Source organism: Tenrec ecaudatus, chromosome 6 (assembly GCF_050624435.1).
Source record: "Tenrec ecaudatus isolate mTenEca1 chromosome 6, mTenEca1.hap1, whole genome shotgun sequence".
Classification (NCBI taxonomy): Eukaryota; Metazoa; Chordata; class Mammalia; order Afrosoricida; family Tenrecidae; genus Tenrec; species Tenrec ecaudatus.
This window is the reverse complement of record NC_134535.1, coordinates 148,303,375-148,309,374: the sequence shown is the minus strand read 5'-3', so window position 1 is coordinate 148,309,374 and position 6,000 is coordinate 148,303,375.

The following is a 6,000-nucleotide window of genomic DNA, read 5'->3' as shown; positions in this document are numbered from 1 at the left end:
CCATTGCTCTTTTCCAAGTTGAAGAATATTGATCTACAAAGATTTACATTGATTCCCGATTCTTCCCATGCTTGCTATCTTCCCCAGACTCTTCTTAGTGCTTTTTTGTTTCTGTGTAGTAAACTGAAATTGGAAGAAGCATCACCTGTTTGAGAGAGAAAGAGAATGGTCCTGGGGATCCCATAAGCTGGAATCATGCCTTCTAAGCCATGTGCTGACAGACATGGTGCAACCAGCCGTAGCCGCTCTTCTGTCTAACATAATGTACACATCCAACAATCATGGTCCTCTTCCCACTTTGAGAGCTCTACCTGTAACTAGAATGTATGGATCTGCTGCTAATCATGAATTTGTGAGTTTCCTTTGAGTTCCTGCCTTTCTTGTAGTCTCTTCCTGCCTGTCAACTCACTGACACCTTTGTGATCCCATGCTAACCTCAGCAGGATCCTATGCTTTTGTCTTCCTTTGGCCTATTTAGGACTTAAATGTTCTTCTTGAATTATATTTGAGATTTTCTGGCTCTTTTGTCCCCTAAAACAACAGAAAAGATTACAATTTGAGTTACTGTAGCCTAATACTATTTACTATCAAAAGGTGTTTTCTTTAAACCCAAAAAGGTATTAGGTATGTTGTCCTGCTTTAGATATGTGGATATTGAAAGACTTTCATAACAGAGATGTAGCGCCCTCCCCACCCCACCCCCACCTCTGAGTTCACATACTAGGAGGTCATGAGGGACAGGCAAGGAACTGTTGAGCTTCAATACAATAAAAAGAGAGAGAGAGAGAGAAGTTAGAACTCTTGTAATGTGAGAGAAACTTTTGCTTGTAAAAACAGACTTCTGCTTATGTGATAACTGATATTAATGCAACTGCACCACTTTTATTATATGACACTTTAGAGACTTCGAATATATGCTGAATGGCAAAAAATAATAATAATAATCCACCCAAGGGAGGAGTATTGTTTACATCTCCACAGGGAGAGAGGGATCAGATTTCAACCCAGACTTCAACCCAGTGCTCCAAGATGTGAATGCAACATGCCAGCGTGGAGTAGGGGACCAGTGGAGAGGTCTGGGGTGCCAGCCTCAATCCCAAATACTACGTGGACTACTGCCCCTCCCCCCAAGAAGAATTTATTTCAAAAGATGGCATTGAATCTGCAGCTCCTGGAGAGGGACATATCTGATCAGAGCACATGGGTGCTGATAAAGAGGGAGGAGGAGAGAATGGAGCACACCCTGGCCCACCAGGCCTTGAGGACAGTGACCCCAATTAGAGCTGCCAGTCCACAGAGAGGACCACATGGCCAGCCCCACTATGAGACCTGGCGCCCCTCACTGACCCATAGCTCTACAGAGGACAACACCGGAGAAACAGTGTGGGAATTGCTCCCAATCTAATCCCGCCACACCAAGGCAAAATACTAAGGGGGTGCAACAGAATAGCAAGGGAATGGAGTGGCAAGGTCCCCAGGGAATGATGAATGTGGACTTTGGGGCCAGGGCATGGTGCCCCAAAAGACTGGACTGGAAAACACTCCTAAAAGCCAACAAATGATTCTTGAACTAACTACAAGCATTACTTTCTTATGCTTTACTTCGGGATTTTTGGTCATTGGATTGTTGTTGCTGTTTGTTGTATATTGTTTCTTGGTTTTGCTCTGTCTTGTTTTGTGCATATAATTAACTCTGCAGGTCTGTCTAAATAAAATAGGCTGGATGAACAGTCTGGAGGAGAAAACAATAGGACCAAGAGCTCTGGGAGGAGATGGGAGGTGGGGGGAAAGGAAGTGGTGTTAACAAACCCAGGGACAAGGGAACAACAAGAGTTCCAAATTGGTGGTGAGGGGGGTGTGGATGGCTTGGTAGGGCATGATCAAGGGTAATGTAACCAAGAGGAATTGCTGAAACCCTGGTGGGGACTGAACATGACAGTGGGACAGGAGGAAAGTCAAGGGAAATAAAGGAAAGAGCTGGAAGGAAAAGGGCATTTATATAGGTCTAGATAAAGACATGTATATATGCAAATATATTTATATATGAGGATGGGGAAATAGATCTATATGCACATATTTATAGAATTAGTATTAAGGTAGCAGGAGGACATTGAGCCTCCACTGAAGTACTCCTACAATGCAAGAATACTTTCTTCTATTAAATTGGCATTCTATGATGCTCACCTTCCCGACACAATCACTGAAGACAAAGCGGGTGAATAAGCAAATGTGGTGAAGAAAGCTGATGGTGCCTGACTATCAAAAGATATAGTGCCTGGGGTTTAAAGGCTTGAAGATAAACAAGCAGCCATCTAGCTCAGAAGCAATAAAGCCCACATGGAAGAAGCACACCAACCTGTGCGATCACAAGGTGTTGAAGGGATCAGGTATCAGGTATCAGGCATCATCAGAACAAAAAAAATCTTACCATAGTGAATGAGGAGGGGAGTGCAGAGTGGAGACCCAAAGCCCACTTGCATGCTTCCGGAGATACCCTTGCAGAGGGGTCTCGGGGAGGAGACAAGCCAGGCAGGATGCAATGTAGCAACCATGAAAAAGTACAACTTTCCTGTAGTTCCTAAATGATTCCCCCCCCGCCCCCCCCCCCCATCAAGATCCCAAGTCTGGCTAGACTAGAAGATGGATATTGGTATAGATAGGAACCAGAAACACAGGAATTCCAGGGTGGATGATCCCTTCAGGACCAGTTGTGTGAGTGGCAATACTAGGAATGCAGAGGGAGGGTGGGTTGGAAAGGGGTACCCGATTACAAGGATCTACATGTGACCTCCTCCCTGGGGGACGGACAACAGACAAGTGGGTGAAGAGAGATGTCGTACAGGTCAAGATATGACAAAACAATAATTTATATATTATCAAGGGTTCATGAGGGAGGGGGGAGGGGGGAGCAGGGAGGGAGGGGAAAAATGAGGACTTGATGCCAGGGACTTAAGTGGAGAGCAAATGTTTTGAGAATGATGAGGGCAATGAATGTACAAATGTGCTTTACACAATTGATGTATGTATGGATTATGATAAGAGTTGTATGAGCCCATAATAAAAATATTTTTTAAAAAGTGCAACCCACCAACTAATCTAACATTTGGAAGTTCAAGTCCAGATTGAGGTGCTTCAGAAGGAAGACCTGGTGACCTATTTCTAAAAGGTCACAGCCATTGGAAATCCTATGGGGCACGATTCTACTCTGACAAACACAGGGGTTCCATGAGTCCCAATGAACATGATGGCAAGGAGGGCTAATACTAGTTATAGGCTAGTATCCACACAAAAATTTTACTCTTTCACAAAACCACATAATGCCACAACCATATATTATTTGTAGGGCTCATAAAGCTTTAAACAAGGCAGATACTCTAATTGGTCCCATTTTGCAAATCAGAAAACTGAATGTTGAAGGAGTTAGTGGGCTTTCTTCAGACCATGCGGTTAGTGACCGCCAGAGAGGACATTACCGTCCAGATGTGTTGATCTCTCCAAACTGGAACCCCTTGCTCTCAACCATCCTGCCTCCCACACATCCCCAATGAGATTCTGACACAAATGTTACAAGGGCCTTGTGCTACAGGAGATGCTTTGGAGTTTCACCTGCTTTTGATTGCCTATGAACACTTGACTTTTGTTTTATCTGCCTGTCAACATAAGTAAAGGGGAAGATAGGGCACTGAGAAAGAGGACTCCTTGGTGTGTTGGGAAGAAGGACAACACAGCACTTGTCATTTATTCAGCTAACATTTGTGGAGTCCCTACTATGTGCCAGGTAGCATGCTGAGTGTGCATGTCCCGTCTTATTCATTATCGTGACTGAGGCATGACCACATACGGCCATGCAAAGAGAAGCAACTCTGAGGCTCCGTGATAGGCAAACCCCAGATCTAGCATATGCTCACTACACTAGGCTATGGATCCCTGACCTTAGTTTTGCAATTCAAATCCCAGACCAAGGGCTTGGAGCTGCTTAAAGATTAAACCTTGGAGGTGGCTAAAGACTGCTAAATGGATGCATGCCTTTCCATCTGCCCCTTTAATCACAGCTCCTATGCTCCTCTGAGTCCCAGTTAGCCTCCCACATGGAGGGTTTGGGAACAGAAAGGACCTGCCTCTGCCAGGAGTGGCCTGAGCCAACACTTGTTTAAATGTGACTCTCTAAAGGCACTTCTCCAGCCTAAGAAGGAACATGGAGCTGCTGGCTGAGGCCCAAGCTTCCTACAGAAGTAATTCAAAGATGTCGTGTGGTCTGCACTAATTAGACCCGCCAAACCTATTACCAAGGAGAGCCAGAGTGCGTGGGCAATTAGCGACAATTTGGCCAGCACCCACCCTCACCAGATGGCCTCTTCATGTCTCCCACGGTTTCAAAGAAATGACACATGGAGGCCAACCCAATGTTCCAAAAAGACACAGGCAGATGAAAGTTGTAGACAGGCGGTAGAAAGAAAGATAATACTAATCATCTTAATCTTATTGACAGGAAATTAAGTGCGAGGCAAGGGCTACACCTGTTATCAACCTAATCCCAACACCAAGTCTATGGAGAAGGTGCTTGTGTTCTCCTCATTTAGAGCTCTCCCCTCATCACAGTCTTAAGTTTTGTTCCTTGGTGTTAAAGCCATTTTTATTCTTTCCTTTATAATAACGTTGCTGAGCATAATGTCCTTCAGTTGTGTCCATGTCATCAGATGTTTGGCAGATTCATTGTTTTTTAAGAATGCATACTATTCCATTATGTGTATGGACCAGAATCTGTTTATCCATGTTTCTACAGATGGATTTTTGGTTGCTTCCATTCCTTACATGTCTGTTCATGATTTGCTCTTTATTTCTTTAAGGTATATGTCGAGTAGAGAGGTGACAGGTCAAAAGATATTTGCATTTGTTTAAAGAGGCAGGGAGACAGCAATTGGTGTATATATGAAAAGAATAATAATTTATAATTGATCAAGAGGTCACAAGGGTGGGATGGGGGAGGGAATACAAAAAGAGGAGATGACACCTATGAATCATATTTATAATGATGATGACAATATATGTACAAATATGCTTGATAAAATTGATGTATGGATTGGTATAAGAGCTGTAAGAGTCCCCAAGAAACTGATTAAGAAATAAAATAAAGGAGCACTGTACTATTATACATATTGGTTTTACTCTGATCCAAGTCTACCAATAAAATCAACAAGTATTCCAGCCTCTCCACATCCTCATTTATTATTGTTCCTATTATTAAATTTATTTGCTTATTTGTTGCTATTTATTATTATTTAAATTTTCTAAGAGTTTTGGTGTAAGGTGGTATCTCTTTGATTTTTAATTTGTATTTCTCTTATGGTTAATGTACTTGAACATTTCCTCATGATTTTTGGCAACCTGGATATCATCATTAGTGAATTGTCTACTCATGCGGTGTGCCCATTTTTTGATTGGATTATTTGTAACTTTCTCATTAAAGTGTTGTTGTTTTCTATATATTTTTAATTAGCAATTTATCTGATATATCATTGTCAAATATATTTTTGCAATCTGTGGATATTTTGAAAATTCTTTTGATGAAGCCTTGTGATATATATAAATGTCATATTTTCTTAAAAGCCCCTGTCGTCTAGTGTATTCTCTATAGTCTGGGTAATTTTCATTGTTTGTTAGTGTGCATTAGTCTGGGTACTTTAGAGAAACAAATCCACAGAAACTCATGTATAAGAGAGAGTTTTATATGTAGGTTAAGTGACCATCAAGAAAACATCTCAACCAAGTGCTGCCCAAGCCCACAAGTCCAACATTAACCCATATGTCCGACACCAATCCACAAAGTCCTCCTCCATCTCACAAAACAAACGTAATGATGCCAACTGTAGGAGGCAAGCCGAGTCAGTGAATGTGTAAACATCTCAGCACAGGCAGCGATGCTCCAGCACCCAGGGGTGTATCGGGGTAGGTCCATGTGGCTTCTCCTTAGGGATGTTTTGCAGGAAGTCATTCTTGCCA